General features: G+C 42.1%; 1 protein-coding gene across 1 annotated transcript in view; it reads right to left on the bottom strand.

Annotated features, from left to right (window-relative positions):
• The window catches only part of l1cama (L1 cell adhesion molecule, paralog a), an 89,829-nt gene that overhangs the window by 58,900 nt on the left and 5,545 nt on the right, over window positions 1-25,384 (bottom strand). The window lies entirely within an intron of this gene.

Genomic DNA, 25,384 nt, shown 5'->3' on the forward strand with positions numbered 1-25,384 from the left:
CTGTTAGTTCCCTTCAGTTGGTGTAGCCTACATATTACACTGCCACCTGTTAGTTCTCTTCAGTTGGTGTAGCCTACATATTACACTGCCACCTGTTAGTTCTCTTCAGTTGGTGTAGCCTACATATTACACTGCCACCTGTTAGTTCCCTTCAGTTGGCGTAGCCTACATATTACACTGCCACCTGTTAGTTCTCTTCAGTTGGTGTAGCCTACATATTACACTGCCACCTGTTAGTTCTCTTCAGTTGGTGTATCCTACATATTACACTGCCACCTGTTAGTTCCCTTCAGTTGGTGTAGCCTACATATTACACTGCCACCTGTTAGTTCTCTTCAGTTGGTGTAGCCTACATATTACACTGCCACCTGTTAGTTCTCTTCAGTTGGTGTAGCCTACATATTACACTGCCACCTGTTAGTTCCCTTCAGTTGGCGTAGCCTACATATTACACTGCCACCTGTTAGTTCTCTTCAGTTGGTGTAGCCTACATATTACACTGCCACCTGTTAGTTCTCTTCAGTTGGTGTAGCCTACATATTACACTGCCACCTGTTAGTTCTCTTCAGTTGGTGTATCCTACATATTACACTGCCACCTGTTAGTTCCCTTCAGTTGGTGTAGCCTACATATTACACTGCCACCTGTTAGTTCTCTTCAGTTGGTGTAGCCTACATATTACACTGCCACCTGTTAGTTCTCTTCAGTTGGTGTAGCCTACATATTACACTGCCACCTGTTAGTTCTCTTCAGTTGGTATAGCCTACATATTACACTGCCACCTGTTAGTTCTCTTCAGTTGGTGTAGCCTACATATTACACTGCCACCTGTTAGTTCTCTTCAGTTGGTGTAGCCTACATATTACACTGCCACCTGTTAGTTCTCTTCAGTTGGTGTAGTCTACATATTACACTGCCACCTGTTAGTTCTCTTCAGTTGGTGTAGCCTACATATTACACTGCCACCTGTTAGTTCCCTTCAGTTGGTATAGCCTACATATTACACTGCCACCTGTTAGTTCTCTTCAGTTGGTGTAGCCTACATATTACACTGCCACCTGTTAGTTCCCTTCAGTTGGTGTAGCCTACATATTACACTGCCACCTGTTAGTTCTCTTCAGTTGGTGTAGCCTACATATTACACTGCCACCTGTTAGTTCTCTTCAGTTGGTGTAGCCTACATATTACACTGCCACCTGTTAGTTCCCTTCAGTTGGTGTAGCCTACATATTACACTGCCACCTGTTAGTTCTCTTCAGTTGGTGTAGTCTACATATTACACTGCCACCTGTTAGTTCCCTTCAGTTGGTGTAGCCTACATATTACACTGCCACCTGTTAGTTCTCTTCAGTTGGTGTAGCCTACATATTACACTGCCACCTGTTAGTTCCCTTCAGTTGGTGTAGCCTACATATTACACTGCCACCTGTTAGTTCTCTTCAGTTGGTGTAGCCTACATATTACACTGCCACCTGTTAGTTCTCTTCAGTTGGTGTAGCCTACATATTACACTGCCACCTGTTAGTTCCCTTCAGTTGGTGTAGCCTACATATTACACTGCCACCTGTTAGTTCTCTTCAGTTGGTGTAGCCTACATATTACACTGCCACCTGTTAGTTCCCTTCAGTTGGTGTAGCCTACATATTACACTGCCACCTGTTAGTTCACTTCAGTTGGTGTAGCCTACATATTACACTGCCACCTGTTAGTTCCCTTCAGTTGGTGTAGCCTACATATTACACTGCCACCTGTTAGTTCCCTTCAGTTGGTGTAGCCTACATATTACACTGCCACCTGTTAGTTCTCTTCAGTTGGTGTAGCCTACATAATCATTCCATTTAATTACACTGTTTCATTTACCTTCATTTGCTTGCCCTGTAAACGCCAACACGAGGTGTGGTTGTTGCTGAGGATCATTAGTAACAGTTGATCATGTATAAAAAATGAAAGACATGTACATAGGCTAATTAAACTGTTATGGAGCAGAGTGTAGACCACGTCGTAACAGTTTGAACCCAACGTATGGTGCAATACTTGGCCATGTCATCACACAGTTCCATGGTTAGTGCAGGCAATGGATGAGGGTATAGACTACTATTGTACACTACTTTACCTATTATAGTTATATGTACACTAATCTAGTCTGCTGTCCGGACCTCTGGCAGTCTCTATGGGGGTGCCACAGGGTTCAATTCTTGGACCGACTCTCTTCTCTGTATACATCAATGAGGTCGCTCTTGCTGCTGGTGAGTCCCTGATCCACCTCTACGCAGACGACACCATTCTGTATACTTCCGGCCCTTCTTTGGACACTGTGTTAACAACCCTCCAGGCAAGCTTCAATGCCATACAACTCTCCTTCCGTGGCCTCCAATTGCTCTTAAATACAAGTAAAACTAAATGCATGCTCTTCAACCGATCGCTACCTGCACCTACCCGCCTGTCCAACATCACTACTCTGGACGGCTCTGACTTAGAATACGTGGACAACTACAAATACTTAGGTGTCTGGTTAGACTGTAAACTCTCCTTCCAGACCCATATCAAACATCTCCAATCCAAAGTTAAATCTAGAATTGGCTTCCTATTTCGCAACAAAGCATCCTTCACTCATGCTGCCAAACATACCCTTGTAAAACTGACCATCCTACCAATCCTCGACTTTGGCGATGTCATTTACAAAATAGCCTCCAATACCCTACTCAACAAATTGGATGCAGTCTATCACAGTGCAATCCGTTTTATCACCAAAGCCCCATATACTACCCACCATTGCGACCTGTACGCTCTCGTTGGCTGGCCCTCGCTTCATACTCGTCGCCAAACCCACTGGCTCCATGTCATCTACAAGACCCTGCTAGGTAAAGTCCCCCCTTATCTCAGCTCGCTGGTCACCATAGCATCTCCCACCTGTAGCACACGCTCCAGCAGGTATATCTCTCTAGTCACCCCCAAAACCAATTCTTTCTTTGGCCGCCTCTCCTTCCAGTTCTCTGCTGCCAATGACTGGAACGAACTACAAAAATCTCTGAAACTGGAAACACTTATCTCCCTCACTAGCTTTAAGCACCAACTGTCAGAGCAGCTCACAGATTACTGCACCTGTACATAGCCCACCTATAATTTAGCCCAAACAACTACCTCTTTCCCAACTGTATTTAATTTTAATTTATTTATTTATTTTGCTCCTTTGCACCCCATTATTTTTTATTTCTACTTTGCACATTCTTCCATTGCAAAACTACCATTCCAGTATTTTACTTGCTATATTGTATTTACTTTGCCATCATGGCCTTTTTTGCCTTTACCTCCCTTCTCACCTCATTTGCTCACATTGTATATAGACTTGTTTATACTGCATTATTGACTGTATGTTTGTTTTTACTCCATGTGTAACTCTGTGTCGTTTTATCTGTCGAACTGCTTTGCTTTATCTTGGCCAGGTCGCAATTGTAAATGAGAACTTGTTCTCAACTTGCCTACCTGGTTAAATAAAGGTGAATTTTTTTTTTTTTTTAATCTTCCAACATTCCCTTGGATTGAATAACTGAATGTGGAATTTTTCAGAATGAATCAAACCACAGTTTTTCTTCCATGTGTAAAGGATCTCCAACCTTTTTTTTAATGATTATTAAGTACTTTCCTAAACCTAAATAATCTGTAAAATCAGAGTATTTTTTAATCTACCAATTGGTGCTGAAATGGAGACGAATATACGTATATTTAGATGTCTTTCTTTTATGGATCCCTAATATTCTGAACCGTTCTCTCCATATATTCTAGTCTGTTCGTCAAAGTGCAGAGGTCAGTCTGAGTACCTAATACTGGGAAGTGCATAGGAAAGGCATGAATTCCTGAGTCTGAATCTGCCCCCCTAATGAGCAGGTCCAAAGTCTAGCACTATACCTCAGCTAACCCTTCATGGGTGGTAGACTGTAACCCATAACACTATACCTCAGCTAACCCTTCATGGGTGGTAGACTGTAACCCATAACACTATACCTCAGCTAACCCTTCATGGGTGGTAGACTGTAACACATTACTATACCTCAGCTAACCCTTCATGGGTGGTAGACTAACCCGTTACTATACCTCAGCTAACCCTTCATGGGTGGTAGACTAACCCGTTACTATACCTCAGCTAACCCTTCATGGGTGGTAGACTGTAACCCGTTACACTATACCTCAGCTAACCCTTCATGGGTGGTAGACTGTAACACATTACACTATACCTCAGATAACCCTTAATGGGTGGTAGACTGTAACCCGTTACACTATACCTCAGCTAACCCTTCATGGGTGGTAGACTGTAACACATTACCCTATACCTCAGATAACCCTTCATGGGTGGTAGACTGTAACACATTACACTATACCTCAGCTAACCCTTCATGGGTGGTAGACTGTAACACATTACACTATACCTCAGATAACCCTTCATGGGTGGTAGACTGTAACACATTACCCTATACCTCAGATAACCCTTCATGGGTGGTAGACTGTAACACATTACCCTATACATCAGCTAACCCTTCATGGGTGGTAGACTAACCCGTTACACTATACCTCAGATAACCCTTCATGGGTGGTAGACTGTAACACATTACACTATACCTCAGATAACCCTTCATGGGTGGTAGACTGTAACACATTACCCTATACCTCAGATAACCCTTCATGGGTGGTAGACTGTAACACATTACACTATACCTCAGATAACCTTCATGGGTGGTAGACTGTAACCCGTTACACTATACCTCAGATAACCCTTCATGGGTGGTAGACTGTAACACATTACACTATCCCTCAGATAACCCTTCATGGGTGGTAGACTAACCCGTTACACTATACCTCAGATAAGCCATTAAGGTCAATAGACAAGGCTCAAGATTCAAGGCATGGTTATTTCATGTTCATGGATGTTGCATTTTACCCAATGAAAGCCATTGCTGGTGGTAACTGTAAAAATACTATACTTTACCCCAGAGGAGTAGATAATTGGGATCCTAATAAAATGCTATACTTTACCCCAGAGGAGTAGATAATTGGGATCCTAATAAAATACTAAATACACCAAGAGAGTAAGGAATACGATAGAAACCATGCACACCTTAAGAACAGGCACATCACCATGATGACATTTTAGGTAGATTGCTCCAATTTAGGTCACATAGTTGAGACTTGGGACTGCAGCACTGAGCAGTGAGAACAGGCAGCAGTGCAGCACTGTGTGTATGTGTGTGTGTCTAGGCAGATCCCCAGGGTTAGGTGACCTCTAACTTTTAACCCCTACACAAAATAGGTCAACCGTCTGTGATGATCTGAGACACCAAGGTCACATGATGTCACACTGCTGCCACATAATCCTATCATGGAGATGTGAGGGGCGTTTGTTTTATCTAGGAACATCTGCAGGTCTAAAGAAAATGATATTTTATCCCAGTGGAACTAACCTGTACCGAGAAAGCTTCAATAGGAAAGCAAATGGATGTATTTATGCGTTTTGATCTTCCATTGAGAATCCCCACAGGTTAGTTTCTTTTCTTATCGTTAACGTTGAACTTTCGTTTTGGGGGGAGAATTTCTCCAGTATGACTTTTCTTTTTTTGTGCTTCGTGTGACCTTAACTTACTACTCTATTTCACACAGCTCATTGTCAACCAATAGCTTCCCCTCCAGCTTAACTCCTGGACGTACAGCACATTGGAAACGTTTGCAAGGTCTACTTGGGTTAGCCTTAATCACTGTCAATTCCCCCTCTATCACCACACGGAAATCAGCTGTAGACATGACAAGGTCCTCCCCTAGAACAACCTTTATATAACCTAAATCCCCATTCTGTACCTGGAATAACATGTTTATAACCTAAATCCCCATCCTGTACCTAGAACAACCTTTGTATAACCTAAATCCCCATTCTGTACATGGAATAACATGTATATAACCTAAATCCCCATTCTGTACCTGGAATAACATGTATATAACCTAAATCCCCATCCTGTACCTGGAATAACATGTATATAACCTAAATCCCCATTCTGTACCTGGAATAACATGTATATAACCTAAGTCCCCATCCTGTACCTGGAATAACATGTATATAACCTAAATCCCCATCCTGTACCTAGAATAAACTTTATATAACCTAAATCCCCATCCTGTACCTAGAATAAACTTTATATAACCTAAATCCCCATACTGTACCTAGAAAAACATTTATACAACCTCAATCCCCATCATGTACTTAGAATAACATTTATATAACCTCAATCCTAAATTCAGGTTATGTCGATATAGGACTTGTTTTAATGTATAGATACTTTTGTACCTGTTTCCTCCAGCATCTTCACAAGGTCCTTTGCTGTTGTTCTGGGATTGATTTGCACTTTTCGCACCAAAGTACGTTCATCTCTAGGAGACAGAACGCATCTCCTTCCTGAGCGGTATGACGGCTGCGTGGTCCCATGGTGTTTATACTTGCGTACTATTGTTTGTACAGATGAATGTGGTACCTTCAGGCGTTTGGAAATTGCTCCCAAGGATGAACCAGACTTGTGGAGGTTTACAATTTCTTGGCTGATTTCTTTGATTTCCCATGATGTCAAGCAAAGAGGCACTGAGTTTGAAGGTAGGCCTTGAAATACATCCACAGGTACAGCCTATCAGAAGCTTCTAAAGCCATGACATAATTTTCTGGAATTTTCCAAGCTGTTTAAAGGCACAGTCAACTTAGTGTATGTCAACTTCTGACCCACCGGATTTGTGATACAGTGAATTATAAGTGAAATGATCTGTCTGTAAACAATTGTTGGAAAAATTTCTTGTGTCATGCACAAAGTAGATGTCCTAACCGACTTGACAAAACTATAGTTTGTTAACAAGAAATGTGGTTGAAAAACAAGTTTTAATGACTCCAACATAAGTGTATGTAAACTTCCGACTTCAACTGTATATTTAACCTAAACATTTATATAACCTAAATCCCCATCCTGTACCTAGAATAACCTTTATATAACCTAAATTCCCATCCTGTACCTAGAATAACCTTTATATAACCTAAATCCCCATCCTGTACCTAGAATAACTTTTATATAACCTAAATCCCCATCCTGTACCTAGAATAACATTTATATAACCTAAATCCCCATCCTGTACCTAGAATAACCTTTATATAACCTAAGTCCCCATCCTGTACCTAGAATAACATTTATATAACCTAAATCCCCATCCTGTACCTAGAATAACATTTTTATAACCTAAATCCCCATCCTGTACTGAGAATAACATGTATATAACCTAAACAACATTTTTATAACCTAAATCCCCATCCTGTGGATAGAATACCATTTGCCAGTTCCAGAAAACCTACATCAACCTATGGCTAATTCTTAGGATAAAATAAATCACTGTCCTACCTTTAATAAACTCTAGAATCACATTTGCTATAGTAGTTTCAGATACCATCCAACCATATCACATTAGCCCAATAGAGGGAGATATATTTCTGGAAAATGGAAAACATCCTCTGGCTTGACTATCATCATCATCATCACACAGCGATTAACCAAGTCAGACAGGTGCTACTTCTCCTCTGCTGGCCTCATTAACTTTGTTAAAAGTTGTGCTAGCAGCACTTTATCTTTAAGTGCACCTGATCTAATCACATATGCAGGCCTGGTGGGAATAGAGAGGAAAGTGAATGACGAGATATATACTTCCACTTATAGGCAGTCTATTTGAGAGAGAGAGAGAGAGAGAGAGAGAGAGAGAGAGAGAGGGAGAGAGGGAGAGAGAGAGAGAGAGAGAGAGAGAGAGAGAAAGAAAGAAAGAAAGAAAGAAAGAAAGAAAGAAAGAAAGAAAGAAAGAAAGAAAGAAAGAAAGAAAGAAAGAAAGAAAGAAAGAAAGAAAGAAAGAAAGAAAGAAAGAAAGAAAGAAAGAAAGAAAGAAAGAAAGAAAGAAAGAAAGAAAGAAAGAAAGATGAGAGAGAGAGAGAAACAGGGTGTGGGGGGAGAGAAAATTATTTTATTTTTTAAATCTTTTTTTTTTTTTAATTGCTTTGGATTATTTCAAATCACAAGTGTGTTTGGGAAGCCCGCAATTTGGGTAGTGAACTTGGCAAATTATGTGTGAAGATAATGTGTCTTGAGTATAATTTAAAATGTTGCATGAAGAAGAAGGGGAGGGGTTGTGGCGGAGATATGGTGTGTCTCCAGAATGCATATAGGAAAGTGCCCATTTGGCAATCTCATATTTTTTATTGTCTTAACTCACCAAGTACACCACCATTTTTTTAACCGGGCCTAACATAAGTCAACGTAGTATGTTATTTTAACATCCATTGTGAATGATAGTTACTCAGTATTTGAAAAATCTTACCAACACTCCGGGCCACGGTAATCACCAAGGCTCGGTGTGAAAGAACAAAATATCATGATCTGATGATCCCATATATCCAGTGGAAACGTCATTAAAAAACAGCTTTCTGTCCCGGGCTCACTGGCACAGGAAATAGACTTGTTGACACAGTGTTGTGAGTTTGTTTTGCAACAGCTTGGGGGCCGGAACCTGTGATAATTTGATTCAATGTCGAACTTCACTAAGCAACAGCTCAAGTCAAGACAGATAGAACAGGAGGCTGACAGGCGGAGAAGAGAGATGCATGTGATTGAAAGAACCTGAATTTTCATCAGGATATTTTCTACTGTTTTATTTTTGTCGGCTGTTTTTAAATATATATATATTTCAGCTTTATTTATCCAGGTACTCAACTGTATTTTACTTAGTTGATGGGTGAAGTTATTTTCCTACTGCTGAATTGGCCATCTATGAGTTATATGCTCTCGTTTCTTTAGCCGCCAATGGATCAGTGTATCTATGTGTTTATATAGCAGAGGCTAGTGCTCTCGCCTTAGTTTAATCTCTACTTTCAGATTTTTATCATTTTACTTCAGATTTGTATGATTAACCGCATGGCAATGGTTTTGAGAAACAAAAACGTCATTATTGAAATTAAAATATAACTCGAATATGTGCATATATAAATATCAATATCTGTCACGCAGATCCTAGAAACGGTAAGATAAATTGTAAGTTTCCCCAAACTTGAAATTCATGAGCTGCCTATGGTCTTTACACGAGCGCACACATAGGAGATCCTGTGAAAAAACAGGCCCGCCTACAGAAATCAAATGCCCGTCCAACTGATTAGTTCTGGCGCCGGGTCTGGAGCTGCATCCCACAGGGCGGTAAGGGCAGGCTGGGAGTCTGGTCTAGTCCATCAGAGAGCCAGCCATAGTAATGCCCATGTCTGACAGACAGACAGACAGGCAGGCAGGCAGACAGACAGGCAGACGGACGGACGGACAGACAGACAGACAGACAGACAGACAGGCAGGCAGGCAGGCAGGCAGACAGACAGACGGACGGGCGGACGGACGGACGGACGGACAGACAGACAGACGGGCGGACGGACGGACGGACGGACGGACAGACAGACAGACAGACAGACAGACAGACAGACAGACAGACAGACAGACAGACAGACAGACAGACAGACAGACAGACAGACAGACAGACAGACAGACAGACAGACAGACAGACAGATGGACAGGCAGATGGACAGACAGACAGACAGACAGACAGACAGACAGACAGACAGACAGACAGGCAGACAGACAGACAGACAGACAGACAGACAGACAGACAGACAGACAGACAGACAGACAGACAGACAGACAGACAGGCAGACAGACAGACAGACAGACAGACAGACAGACAGACAGACAGACAGGCAGACAGACAGGCAGACAGAAAAGGAGAGAGAGTGGGGGGGAGAGAATGAATTATTTTCTTTTTTTAAAGAGAGAGAATATTATTTTCCTTTCCTCACTCACCAGGGTGAGTGGGTATATTATGAGAAGGGAAACAAAGAACAACTAAGACAAACTACAGACATCATCATCATTCCATAAAAGTAATATTGTGGTGTTAGGAGCTGTTTCTGGGCAGCGTTAGGAGCTGTGTTTGGGAAGCACTAGGAGCTGTGTCCGGGCAGTGTTAGGAGCTGTGTTTGGGCAGCGTTAGGAGCTGTGTTTGGGCAGCACTAGGAGCTGTGTCTGGGCAGTGTTAGGAGCTGTGTCTGGGCAGTGTTAGGAGCTGTGTTTGGGCAGCACTAGGAGCTGTGTCTGGGCAGCGTTAGGAGCTGTGTTTGGGCAGCACTAGGAGCTGTGTCTGGGCAGCGTTAGGAGCTGTGTTTGGGCAGCACTAGGAGCTGTGTTTGGGCAGCGTTAGGAGCTGTGTCTGGGCAGCTTTAGGAGCTGTGTTTGTGCAGCTTTAGGAGCTGTGTTTGGGCAGCGTTAGGAGCTGTGTCTGGGCAGCGTTAGGAGCTGTGTCTGGGCAGCGTTAGGAGCTGTGTCTGGGCAGCTTTAGGAGCTGTGTTTGTGCAGCTTTAGGAGCTGTGTTTGGGCAGCGTTAGGAGCTGTGTCTGGGCAGCGTTAGGAGCTGTGTCTGGGCAGCGTTAGGAGCGGTGTCTGGGCAGCGTTAGGAGCTGTGTCTGTGTGTTTAGATGCCAGGTGTGTCTTTGCCTTACCTCTCTGCCTCTCTTTACCCTGTTACATTTCAATCACTGCAAGCATCTCTCTTTCTCTCTCTACCACCCACCTGCTTTGTGCTCTCTCTTCTTCTATCTTATCTATCATTAGGCTCGTTAGTGTTGGCCGTGGCCTCTGTCTATTTTCGCCTCCTCTGATGGCTTTGTCTTTCCTCTCTTATTCCCCCTCTCTCCATCCATCCTCCCTCTCTCCATCCTCCATCCTCCCTCTCTCCATCCTCCATCCTCCCTCTCTCCATCCTCCATCCTCCCTCTCTCCAGCCTCCATCCTCCCTCTCTCCATCCATCCTCCCTCTCTCCATCCTCCATCTCCCCATCCCCCTTCTCTCCATACCCCTCCATAACGTTCCCACTTGCCTGGCATGTTATAGACCTAATGCACACTGCCCAAATGCTACGCTACAATCGGTGATGTTCTCTCCCTCTCTCTCTCTCTCTCTTCCCCTGCCTGCCTTTCATCTGTCTCCTCCCTCACATCCCTCTGTCTCCTCCCTCGCCCCCTCTTTCTCCCCCCTCACCCCCCTAGGTGGGTGGCTGAAGGGATTAATTTATCCTGAATAGGTATTAAATTAGCTTGTTGTATAGGTATTAAATTAGCTCAGTGAATAGGTATTAAATTAGCTTGGTGAATAGGTATTAAATTAGCTCTGTGAATAGGTATTAAATTAGCTTGTTGTATAGGTATTAAATTAGCTCAGTGTATAGGTATTAAATTAGCTCAGTGTATAGTTATTAAATTAGCTCTGTGAATAGGTATTAAATTAGCTCTGTGAATAGGTATTAAATTAGCTCAGTGAATAGATATTAAATTAGCTCAGTGAATAGGTATTAAATTAGCTCAGTGAATAGATATTAAATTAGCTCAGTGTATAGGTATTAAATTAGCTCAGTGAATAGATATTAAATTAGCTCTGTGAATAGGTATTACATTAGCCTGGTCTATAAAAGAGCTTGTATATAGGTATTAAATTTATTTCCTGTGTTTTGTATTTAGTTAGTATGGTCAGGGCGTGAGTTGGGTGGGCAGTCTATGTTTGATTTTCTATGATTTGGGGTTTTCTATGTTTCGGCCTAGTATGGTTCTCAATCAGAGGCAGGTGTCATTAGTTGTCTCTGATTGAGAATCATACTTAGGTAGCCTGGGTGTCACTGTGTGTTTGTGGGTGATTGTTCCTGTCTTTGTGTTTGCACCAGATGGGACTGTTTTAGGTTTTCTCACATTTGTTGTTTTTGTTAGTTATCTCATGTGTAGTTTCTTTATAAATTAAAGAATATGAATAACCACCACGCTGCGCTTTGGTCCGCCTCTCCTTCAGATGAAGAAAACCATTACACTCAGTGTATAGGTATTAAATTAGCTCAGTAAATAGGTATTACATTAGCTCAGTAAATAGGTATTAAATTAGCTCAGTGTATAGGTATTAAATTAGCTCAGTAAATAGGTATTAAATTAGCTCAGTGTATAGGTATTAAATTAGCTCAGTAAATAGGTATTAAATTAGCTCAGTAAATAGGTATTAAATTAGCTCAGTAAATAGGTATTAAATTAGCTCAGTAAATAGGTATTAAATTAGCTCAGTAAATAGGTATTAAATTAGCTCAGTAAATAGGTATTAAATTAGCCTGGTCTATAAGTATTAAAACAGCTTGTATATAGGTATTAAATTAGCTCAGTGTATAGGTATTAAATTATCCCGGTGAATAGGTATTAAAATAGCCAGGTGTATCAGTATTAAATTAGATTAGTGAATAGGGATTAAATTAGCTTGGTGAATATGTATTAAATTAGCTTGGTGAATATGTATTAAATTAGCTGTGTGAATAGGAATTTAATTTGCCTGGTGAATAGAGATTAAATTAGCCCAGTGTATAGGGATTCAATTAGCCCGGTGCATAGGGATTCAATTAGCCCGGTGTCTTGGGATTCAATTAGCCCGGTGTCTTGGGATTCAATTAGCCCGGTGCCTAGGGATTCAATTAGCCTGGTGCCTAGGGATTCAATTAGCCCGGTGTCTAGGGATTCAATTAGCCCGGTGTCTTGGGATTCAATTAGCCCGGTGCCTAGGGATTCAATTAGCCCGGTGAATAGGGATTCAATTAGCCTGGTGTCTAGGGATTCAATTAGCCCGGTGTCTAGGGATTCAATTAGCCCGGTGTCTAGGGATTCAATTAGCCCAGTGTATAGGGGTTAAATCAGTCCCGTGTATAGGGATTACACACACCACATAACTGATCCGCTACCACACCACAGGAGGCTGCTGAGGGGAGGACGGCTCATAATAATGCCTGGAATGGAAACCATGGAAACCATGTGTTTGATTTGTTCGATATCATTCAATTGATTCCATTCCAGCCATTGCTATGAGCCCGTCCTCCCCAGTTAAGTTACCACGGTCCGCCTCTGTACCACACCACCTACTCAAGGCCTAATGAATATATCATGGCTGACACACGGACAGCAGCAGAGTGCCTCTTCACTGTAGTCACACGATACAGAGGCATAGGTTGCTTCCCAAAGGGCACCCTGTTCCCTATAGAGTGCACTATAAAAATAAAAAATATAGCACTATGAAGGGAAAACTGTGCCCTTTGGAATGCAGGCATAGTGACAGACTGGTTTATTTACAGTGCCTATTCCAGTCACTGTACTGGAAGTTATAGTACACTCATTCACTGTGTTAGATGAGAAAACAGGATATTTCCATATCCAGTTGTTCTTACAGTAGGTTCAATAACAAGAGACAGTGGAGTGAGGCAACGTGAGACTGCAGTAGGTTCAATAACAAGAGACAGTGGAGTGAGGCAATGTGAGACTGCAGTAGGTTCAATAACAAGAGACAGTGGAGTGAGGCAACGTGAGACTGCAGTAGGTTCAATAACAAGAGACAGTGGAGTGAGGCAACGTGAGACTGCAGTAGGTTCAATAACAAGAGACAGTGGAGTGAGGCAATGTGAGACTGCAGTAGGTTCAATAGAACAAGAGACAGTGGAGTGAGGCAATGTGAGACTGCAGTAGGTTCAATAACAAGAGACAGTGGAGTGAGGCAACGTGAGACTGCAGTAGGTTCAATAACAAGAGACAGTGGAGTGAGGCAACGTGAGACTGCAGTAGGTTCAATAACAAGAGACAGTGGAGTGAGGCAATCTGAGACTACAGTAGGTTCAATAGAACAAGAAACAGTGGAGTGAGGCAACGTGAGACTACAGTAGGTTCAATAGAATACGAGAATGTTGAATCAGGCAACTCAAGACTACAGTAGATTCAAAAGAATACAAGACTGTGGAGTCAGGTAATCTGAGACTACGGTAGATTCAATAGAATACAAGACTGTGGAGTCAGGCAATCTGAGACTGCAGTAGGTTCAATAGAATACGAGACTGTGGAGTCAGGTAACGCAAGACTACAGTAGGTTCAATAGAATACGAGACTGTGGGGTCTGGCAATGTGAGACTACAGTAGGTTCAATAGAATACGAGACTGTGGAGTCAGGCAACATGAGACTACAGTAGGTTCAATAGAATACGAGACTGTGGGGTCTGGCAACATGAGACTACAGTAGGTTCAATAGAATACGAGACTGTGGAGTCAGGTAACGCGAGACTACAGTAGGTTCAATAGAATACGAGACTGTGGAGTCAGGCAACATGAGACTACAGTAGGTTCAATAGAATACGAGACTGTGGAGTCAGGCAACATGAGACTACAGTAGGTTCAATAGAATACGAGACGGTGGAGTCAGGTAACGCGAGACTACAGTAGGTTCAATAGAACAAGAGCTACTTAACTTATCCTGAATCTACATTCAAATATATTATGATTTTTGAGTTCATGCTATTCAGTACAATTATTTAGGGTAAATGAATACACTGTTCTTTGAACATGTGAATGAATCATTTGTGTCAATCATTTCATGTGTCAATCATTTAATGGCAAGTAGTCATCTTCCATAAAGTCCACTGTCATAATCTCCCAGTGAGCTCCATAGACGGTCAAGTCCCCTGTCTCAGCCTCAGCACCGAGACAAGAGGGGGTACATGGTCCTAGACCAGTACTTCCACGCTCAGACTTTTACAATCCATCATCACTGGGGCCATGTTCCTACCCATCCAGGACATCTACTTGAAACGGTGCCTGAGGAAGTCTCGCAGCATCCTCAAGGACCCCACACACAACCCAGCCATGAGCTGTTTTCTTCCTTACCATCGGTATTGGAGCATGAGGTCTGACACAAACAGGCTCAGTTTCTATCTACAAGCCATCAGAATGCTGAACACTTGAACTGGACTGACCACCTGCACTGATTCTCTACACACACGCACACACACATTTATGCTACGCACACACATCCCAACATGGGCCAGCATCCCTGTGGAACGCTTATAACACCTTGTAGAGTCCATGACCCAAAAACCTGAGGCTGTTCCTAATGTTTGGTATACTCAGTGTATTCTGTGGGTGTACAGTATTTTGCATATAGTACACTTGGTGTCAGACACAGTGGATGATTGAGGAGCTGTGTAAATGCTCCCAAGAGGCGCACTGCATCTCAGTGCTAGAGGCGTCGAATCCAGACTGTATCACAACCTGTCCGTGATTTGGAGTCCCATATGCAGGACAACAATTGGCCCAGCGATGTTGGCCGGTGTAGGCCGTCATTGTAAATAAGAATGTGCTCTTAACTGACTTGCCTAGCTAAATAAAGTTTTTTTTAAATGATGTGACACACACACACATGCATGAACACAGGCAACATCCTCTACATTCAACAGAACACTTCATCCACCCATAGTGCAGAAGTGAGACACACTGGACAGAGATGCGATTCAGGACAATTTTAGTCAGGTGTTTTCCATAAAGCCTCTTTGATAGGACTAGCATGTGTTCGATGGGAGGAAGAGGGGAATTCTAACAGCTACTTGAAGACAAAGACATCATTTTGTCAGAGTGACAGAGCAAGAGAGAGAGAGGGAGCGACAGAGACAGAGCAAGAGAGAGAGAGGGAGCGACAGAGACAGAGCAAGAGACAGAGAGGGAGAGAAAGAGAGAGCAAGAGAGAGAGAGGGAGAGAAAGAGACAGAGCAAGAGAGAGAGAGGGAGAGAAAGAGACAGAGAAAGAGAGAGAGGGAGAGAAAGAGACACAGCAAGAGAGAGACAGAGCAAGAGAGACAGAGGGAGAGAGAGTGGGAGCGAAAGAGACAGAGCAAGAGAGAGACAGAGCAAGAGAGACAGAGGGAGTGAGAGAGGGAGAGAGAGTGGGAGCGAAAGAGACAGCAAGAGAGAGAGAGGGAGAGAAAGAGACAGAGCAAGAGAGAGACAGAGCAAGAGAGAGAGAGGGAGCGAGAGAGGGAGAGAGAGAGGGAGCGAGAGAGACAGCAAGAGAGAGAGAGGGAGCGAGAGAGGGAGAGAGAGAGGGAGCGAGAGAGACAGCAAGAGAGAGAGGGAGAGAAAGAGACAGAGCAAGAGAGAGACAGAGCAAGAGAGAGAGAGGGAGCGAGAGAGGGAGAGAGAGAGGGAGCAAAAGAGACAGCAAGAGAGAGACAGAGCAAGAGAGAGAGAGGGAGCGAGAGAGGGAGAGAGAGAGGGAGCGAGAGAGACAGCAAGAGAGAGAGAGGGAGAGAAAGAGACAGAGCAAGAGAGAGACAGAGCAAGAGAGAGAGAGGGAGCGAGAGAGGGAGAGAGAGAGGGAGCAAAAGAGACAGCAAGAGAGAGAGAGGGAGAGAAAGAGACAGAGCAAGAGAGAGAGAGGGAGAGAAAGAAACAGAGCAAGAGAGAGACAGAGCAAGAGCGAGAGAGGGAGCGAGAGAGAGGGAGCGAGAGAGGGAGAGAGAGAGGGAGCGAGAGAGAGAGAACAAGAGAGAGGGGAGATGAAGGTCTCTGAAAGACAGAGAAGGGCAGACAGCAGACAGTTTATCTGAAAGACAGAGATTTTATCTTAATTTCTCCCCTCTTTTTTCCTCTCTTTCTCTCATGTACACTTCTCTCATCTCCTCTCTTATCTCTGTAGTTTTCTCTCTCTCTGTTTCTCCTTCAGTCTGTTTCTTGTTTTTCTCTTTTCGTTCTGAAACCATTTCCTTTTATGAGATTCTAGGAACTCCAATATGCTTACGGCGTTTCCAATTATAATAGAATTAAGTAGATTAAATCCAGGATTCATGCATTTTCCAGCTTTAATCGAATACAAAGCTTTCTCTTTGACACCTACTGTGCTCTGTAAATGACTTGATTGTTTGAATTCGTAAGGCATACTTCAATTTAGTAGTCATAATACTGTTAGGTTCCTGTTTAATGGTTAAACAGGGATATTTCCTATGTTTTTCAAGGGGTATTAATCCCAGACACGCGTGCTTATACAAACTCACAGAAAGGGGTGCCACTGACAAAGATTTAATAAGGTAATCCTCTCGATCAAATAAAATTAATTCCATCCAATGTCCATATTTTCCACAAGTATGATACTTGAACCCCAGCTTTAAAGTGTGTGTCCCAAATGTCACCCAATTCCCTAAATAGTGCACTAAATAGGGAACAAGCCTGTTAAACAGCCATCGTTGAGTGGCTGCTGCCAACATACTGACTCATCTCTAGCCACTTTAATAATGAAAAATGGATGTAATAAATGTATCACTAGCCACTTTAAACAATGCCACTTTATATAATGTTTACATACCCTACATTACTCATCTCATATGTATATACTGTACTCTATACCATCTACTGCATCTTGCCTATGCTGTTCGGCCATCGCTCATTCATATATTTTTATGTACATTTTTATGTAGATATTCTTATTAATTATTTTTATACAAATTTGATTTGATTTGAGGTGCCATATGGGATGTAGCCTGTCACACCCTGATCTGTTTCACCTGTCTTTGTGATTGTCTCCACCCCCCTCCAGGTGTCACCCATCTTCCCCCTTATCCCCTGTATATTTAAACCTGTGTTCTCTGTTTGTCTGTTGCCAGTTCGTTGTGTTCATCAAACCTACCAGCGTTTGTTTCCCTGCTCCTGCCGGTTTTCCTGCTCCTGTTTCTAGTCCTTCCCGGTTTTGACCCCTACCTGCCCTGACCCTGAGACCTCCTGCCGTTCTGGATCCTTTATACCTTCTCTGGATTATTGACCCCTGCTTGCCCTGACCCTGAGACCTCCTGCCGTTCTGGATCCTGTATACCTTCTCTGGATTATTGACCCCTGCTTGCCCTGACCCTGAGACCTCCTGCCGTTCTGGATCCTGTATACCTTCTCTGGATTATTGACTCCTGCTTGCCCTGACCCTGAGACCTACTGCCATTCTGGATCCTGTATACCTTCTCTGGATTATTGACTCCTGCTTGCCTTGACCTGTCATTTGCCTTTCCCTGTTAGGAATACACTTTTGTTTCTTCAACTCTGTCTGCATCTCGGTCATACCTCAAATGTGATAAGCCTATGGTTGGTTCAATTGTATAATTGGGTTCATTTTATTGGTCTTAATGTCTGAGGGTTTCTTGGAAATTCATTAATAATCTATAGCTATTATTCTAATTAAGGCCTGGAGTGGCAGGCTTTGTTTTGGTTTGGTTTGCCACTCAACTATGCATGAATCCAAACATTGTGAAACCACACTTGTGAATAAACAAAGGTAGAAAGAGATGGAGAGAGAAAAGCCAGTAAAAAGGGGAATGGATTAGAAGTAGTAGTGGTGGTGGTAGTAGTACTATAAGGGAGGACCATTTCATAAAAATATATTTTTTTTTTACATTTAAAAAGTTAGCCTTTATAGATAAAACTATACCGACTATAATCACATCATCAAACAATTGATTACAATTTTCCAACAGTCTATAGTAGGCACAACAGCACTCTGTAGGGTAGCACCATGGTGTAGCCGGAGGACAGCCTGCTTTCATCCTCCTCTGGGTACATTGACTTCAATACAAAACCTAGAAGGCTCATGGTTCTCACTCCCTGCCATAGACTTACACAGTAGTTATGACAACTTCCGGAGGAAGACATGTTGTCCATCTAATCAAAGGATCAGAGAATTAATATAGTATTAATATAGTACTGAAAGCATAAACTACAGCTAGCTAGCACTGCAGTGTATAAAATGTGGTGAGTAATTGACTCAAAGAGAGAAAAAGACAATAGTTTAACAGTTTTGAAGAAATTAATTTCTTCCAAAATGAAGGATAAGCAAGAGAAAAAGAGAGAGTGTTTTTTTTTCACTTTCAGTTACTTCGCTAGCAAATGCAGCTAGCTAATTTAGCCTACTCAAACACCCTGCTCAAACAGAGGGATGCTATGTTAGCTAGCTGGACACGACTATCCAACACAACACTAGAACACTTACAAATCAAGGTAAGCTCATTTATTGCCACCGGGGCCCGCCGGTGTAACTGCTTACTGACTGTACACTGTAACGTTACTGCATGATTGTAGCGGGTTTACTAATGCGTTAGTTCTATTAGCTATGCTGACTATGACATTACTTTAGCTAATATGGAGACAACGATGTAGGCTGTGTGTAGCGGTTTGGTTTGGAAAAGTTTTTTTTTAGCCTGGTCACATACAGCTAATGTGTTGTGCATTGAAGTCCACAAGCGAAAGGACAAGGTGAGAGGAGGAGAGCGCATAGCAGGAATAAACGTGGCTGCTATGAAAGTGAACTGTGTTTACGCGTGATCAGGGGTGTATTAATTCTCCTGATTCTGTTGAAAAACGTTTCTTAAGGGGAAGCAAACGGAACAAAACGGGGATAAACATAACTGAATTTGTCCAATATAAACTCTTGTTTGCAACTGTTGGACTAATGATTACACCCTATATCAGCTAGATGCAGGCAAGAGTGTGCAAGGCGGTATTGAATGTCACTGTCAGTCCATGTGTCACTGTCTGTGGCCTCAAATTTGTCTCTCGAGCTGTGTGCACCTACGTTGTAAACTTTCATTCATAGGCTAGGATGTAGCAACCTCATGATGAGGTATAGGGAACATTTGAGTATCATGTACAGTTGAAGTCGGAGGTTTACATACACCTTAGCCAAATATATTTAAACTCAGTTTTTCACAATTCCTGACATTTGATCCGAGTAAAAATTCCCTGTCTTAGGTCAGTTGGGATCACCACTTTATTTTAAGAATGTGAAATGTCAGAATAATAGTAGAGAGATTTATTTATTTCAGCTTTTATTTCTTTCATCACATTCCCAGAGGGTCAGAAGTTTACATACACTCAATTAGTATTTGGTAGCATTGCCTTTAAATTGTTTAACTTGGGTCATTTCAGGTAGCCTTCCACAAGCTTCCCACAATAAGTTGGGTGAATTTTGGCCCATTCCTCCTGACAGAGCTAGTATAACTGAGTCAGGTTTGTAGGCCTCCTTGCACACACATGCTTTTTCAGTTCTGCCCACAAATTGTCTATAGGATTGAGGTCAGGACTTTGTGATGGTCAATCCAATACCTTCCCTTTGTTGTCCTTAAGCCATTCTGCCACAGCTTTGGAAGTATGCTTGGGGTCATTGTCCATTTGGAAGACCCATTTCCGATCAAGCTTTAACTTCTTGACTGATGTCTTGAGACGTTGCTTCAATATATCCACATAATATTTCTTCCTCATTAAGCCATCTATTTTGTAAAGTGCACCAGTCCCTCCTGCAGCAATGTACCCCCACAACATGATGCTGTCACCCCAGTGCTTCACGGTTGGGATGGTGTTCTTCGACTTGCAAGCCTGCCCCTTTTTCCTCCAAACATACCGATGGCCATTATGGCCAAACAGTTCTATTTTTGTTTCATCAGACCAGAGGAAATTTCTCCAAAAAGTACAATCTTTGTCCCCATGTGCAGTTGTAAACCATAGTCCGGCTTTTTTATGCCGGTTTTGGAGCAGTGGCTTCTTCCTTGCTGAGCGGCCTTTCAGGTTATGTCTTTATAGGACTTGTTTTACTGTGGATATAGATACTTTTGCATCTGTTTCCTCCAGCATCTTCACAGGGTCCTTTGCTGTTGTTCTGGGATTGATATGCACTTTTCACACCAAAATACGTTCATCTCTAGGAGACAGAACGCGTCTCCTTCCTTAGCAGTATGACGGTTGCGTGGTCCCATGGTGTTTATACTTGCGTACTATTGTTTGTACAGATGAACGTGGTACCTTCAGGTTTTTGGAAATTGCTCCCAAGGATGAACCAGACTTGTGGAGATCTAAAAAAAATTCTCTGAGGTCCTGGCTGATTTCTTTAGATTTTCCCATGATGTAAGGCAAAGAGGCACTGAGTTTGAAGGTAGGCCTTGAAATACATCCACAGGTACACCTCCAATCGACTAAAATGTTGTCAATTAGCCTATCAGAAGCTTCTAAAGCCATGACATAATTTTCTGGAATTTTCCAAGCTGTTTAAAGGAACAGTCAACTTAATGTATGTTAACTTCTGACCCACTGGATTTGTGATACAGTGAATTATAAGTGAAATAATCTGTAAACAATCGTTGGAAAAATGAATTGTGTCATGCACAAAGTAGATGTCCTAAACGACTTGCCAAAACTATTGTTTGATAACAAGACATTTGTGGAGTGGTTGAAAAACAAGTTTTAATGACTCCAACCTTAGTGTATGTAAACTCCCGACTTCAACTTTAGTAGCCTAAACCTATCAATGTGACATTGAACTGGGTGAATGGAATATGAATGAGTCATCCAATATGCTGTAATAGATAAAGAGCCATGCTCATGAAAAAAATGACTTCCTCCTCCATCTTAAACGGCACTGACCGCCACTGTAGTAGTAGTAGTAGTAGTAGTAGTGGTAGTAGTAGTAATAGTAGCAGTAATAGTAGTAGTAATAGTTGTAGTAATAGTAGTAGTAGGTGTAATAGTAGTAGTAGTGGTAGTAGTAATAGTAGTAGTAGTAGTAGTGGTAGTAATAGTAGTGGTAGTAGTAGTAATAATAGTAGTAGGCATAATAGTAGTAGTAGTGGTAGTAGTAATAGTAGTAGTAGTAGTAGTAGTAGTAGTAGTGGTAGTAATAGTAGTGGTAGTAGTAGTAATGGTAGTGGTAGTAGTAGTAATAGTAGTAGTAATAGTAGTAGTAAGCGTAATAGTAGTAGTAGTGGTAGTAGTAATAGTAGTAGTAATAGTAGTAGTAGTGATAGTAGTAATAGTAGTAGTAATAGTAGTAGTAGGCGTAATAGTAGTAGTAGTGGTAGTAGTAATAGTAGTACTAGTAGTAGTAGTAATAGTAGTACTAGTAGTAGTAGTAATAGTAGTAGTAGTGGTAGTAGTAATAGTAGCACTAGTAGTAGTAGTAATAGTAGTAGTAGGCGTAATAGTAGTAGTAGTGGTAGTAGTAATAGTAGTACTAGTAGTAGTAGTAATAGTAGTACTAGTAGTAGTAGTGGTAGTAGTACTAGTAGTGGTAGTGGTTGTAGTAATAGTAGTACTAGTAGTAGTAGTAATAGTAGAAATAGTGGTAGTAGGGGTGGTATTAGTGCTTCGTTGCAGAGAACTGGTATAAACTGTACTGTAGGTGTCTATCTCTTTGCCTTGTATTATCACTGGGCACTGACCTAATGTTAGGTTTAAAACCACCCACTACCTTTCAAATCAACTCTCATCTTTCCTTTTTTTCTGTCCTTGTCTATTATATATTTATGCATTATTATTTCTTTCTCAATAAAGTATCTATGCTATTCTATTATATTTCATCATAAAGTCCCTCACCTCTCTCTATATATATATATTCAGACACCCCTCCCTCCCTCCAGGTTGAATAATCATGTCCCCCTGCCTTCCAATCACTCCTTGCCTGACCCTTCACTCTCTAAATCAAAGTAATGTATTCTGAACCCTACCCTGACACATCTGCCTGATCCACCACTTGACACCCACCCGTCAGTCAGTCAAGCTAGGCCTCCAGCTGCAGAAACTAAATCAAACAAGTGTGTGCGTGACACACATGCATACAGTACCAATCAAAAGTTTGGACACACCTATTCATTCAAGGGTTTTTCTTTATTTTTACTATTTTCTACATTGTAGAATAATAGTGAAGACATCAAAACTATGAAATAACACATGGAATCATGTAGTAACCAAAAAAGTGTTAAACAAATCTAAATATATTTGAGATTTGAGATTCATCAAAGTAGCCATCCTTTGCCTTCATGACAGCTTTGCACACTCTTGACGTTCTCTCAACCAGCTTCATGGGGTAGTCACTTGGAATGCATTTAAATGAACAGGTGTGCCTTGATTAAGTTAATTTGTGGAATTTCTTTCCTTCTTAATGCGTTCGAGCCAATCAGTTGTGTTGTGACAAGTTAGGGGTGGTATTCAGGAGATAGCCCTGTTTGGAAAAGACCAAGTCCATATTATGGCAAGAACAGCTCAAATAAGCACATGGAAACGAAAGCCCATCATTACTTTAAGACATGAAGGTCAGTCAATCTGGAACATTTCAAGAACTTTGAATGTTTTTTCAAGTGCACTTGCAAAAACCATCAAGCGCTATGATGAAACGCCACAGTAAAGAAAGACCCAGAGTTACCTCTGCTGCAGAGGATAAGTTCATTAGAGTTACCAGCCTCAGATTGCAACCCAAATAAATGCTTCACATAATTCAAGTAACAGACACATCTCAACATCAACTGTTCAGAGGATACTGTGTGAATCAGGTCGAATTGCAGGTTGAATTGTTGCAAAGAAACCACTACTAAAGGACACCAATAAGAAGAAGAGACTTGCTTGGGCCAAGAAACATGAGCAACGGACATTAGACCGGCGGAAATTTGTCTGGTCTTATGAGTCCAAATTTTTGATTTTTGCTTCCAACCACTGTCTTCGTGAGACGCAGAGTAGGTGAACGGATGATCTCTGCATATGTGGTTCCCACCGTGAAGCATGGAGGAGGAGGTGTGGTGGTGTGGGGGTGCTTTGCTAGTGACACTGTCAGTGACACTGTCAGGTACACTTAACCAGCATGGCTACCACAGCGTTCTGCAGCATACGCCATCCCATCTGGTTTGCGCTTAGTGCGACTATCATTTGTTTTTCAAGAGGACAATGACCCAACACACCTTCAGGCTGTGTAAGGGCTACTTGACCAAGAAGGAGAGTGATGGAGTGCTGCATCAGATGACCTGGCCTCCACAATCACCCGACCTTAACCCAATTGAGATGGTTTGGGATGAGTTGGACCGCAGAGTGAAGGAAAAGCAGCCATCAAATGCTCAGCATATGTGGGAACTCCCTCAAGACTGTTGGAAAAGCATTCCAGGTGAAGCTGGTTGAGAGAATGCTAAGAGTGTGCAAAGCTGTCATCAAGGCAAAGGGTGGCTACTTTGAAGAATCTCAAATATAGAATATATTTTGATCTGTTGAACACTTTTTTGATTACTACATTATTCCATATGTGTTATTTCATAGTATTGATGTCTTCACTATTATTCTACAATGTAGAAAATAATAAAAATAAAGAAAATCCCTTGTATGAGCAGGTGTGTCCAAACTTTGGACTGGTACTGCATTCAGAAAGTATTCAGACCCCTTGACTTTTTCCACATTTTGTTACAATACAGCCTTATTCTAAAATCGATTACATCGTTTTTTTCCCCCTTCATCAATCTACACACAATACCCCATAATGACAGTGAAAACAGGTTTTTAGATTTTTTTTGCCAATTTATTCAAAATAAAAAAACAGATGCCTTGTTTACATAAGTATTCAGACCTTTGCTGTGAGACTCGAAATTGAGCTCAGGTGCATCCTGTTTCCATTGATCATCCTTGAAATGTTTTTACAACTTGATTAGAGTCCACCTGTGGTAAATTCTATTGATTGGATATGATTTGGAAAGGCACACGCTTGTCTGTAGGGTCCCACAGTCGACCGTTCATGTCAGAGCAAAAGCCATGAGGTCGAAGGAATTGTCCATAGCGCTCAGAGACATGATTGTGTCGAGGCACAGATCTGGGGAATTGTACCAAAACATTTCTACAGCATTGAAGGTCCCCAAAAACGCAGTGGCCTCCATTTATCTTAAATGGTAGACAGTTGAAAACATCAAGACTCTTCCTAGAGCTGGCCACCCGGCCAAACTGAGCAATCAGGGGAGAAGGGCCTTGGCCAGGAAGGTGACCAAGAACCCAAGGGTTACTCAGAGCTCCATATTTCCTCTGTGGAGATGGGAGAACCTTCCAGAAGGACAACCACCTCTGCAGCACTCCACCAATCAGGACTTTATGATAGAGTGGCCAGATGGAAGCAACTACTCAGTAAAAGGCATATGACAGCCCGCTTGGAGTTTTCCAAAAGGCACCTAAAGGACTCTCAGACCATGAGAAACAAGATTCTCTGATGAAACCAAAGAACTCTTTGGCCTAAATGCCAAGTGTCACGTCTGGAGGAAACCTGGCACCATCCCTACGGTGAAGCATGGTGGTGGCAGAATCATACTGTGGGGATGTTTTTCATCGGCAGGGACAGGGAGACTAGTCAGGATCGAGGGAAAGATGAACAGAGCAAAGTACAGCACAGAGATCCTTGATGAAAACCTGCTCCAGAACGCTCAGGACCTCAGACTGGGGTGAAGAATTATCTTCCAACAGGACAACGACCCTAAGCAAACAGCCAAGACAACGCAGGAGTGGCTTCAGAACAAGTCTCTAAATGTCCTTGAGTGACTCAGCCAGAGCCCGGGACTTTAACCCGACCTGAAAATAGCTGTGCAGCGACGATCCCCATTCAACCTGACAGAGCTTGAGAGGATCTGCAGAAAATAATGGGAGAAACT

This window comes from Oncorhynchus kisutch, linkage group LG17 (genome assembly GCF_002021735.2).
Source record: "Oncorhynchus kisutch isolate 150728-3 linkage group LG17, Okis_V2, whole genome shotgun sequence".
Taxonomy (NCBI): Eukaryota; Metazoa; Chordata; class Actinopteri; order Salmoniformes; family Salmonidae; genus Oncorhynchus; species Oncorhynchus kisutch.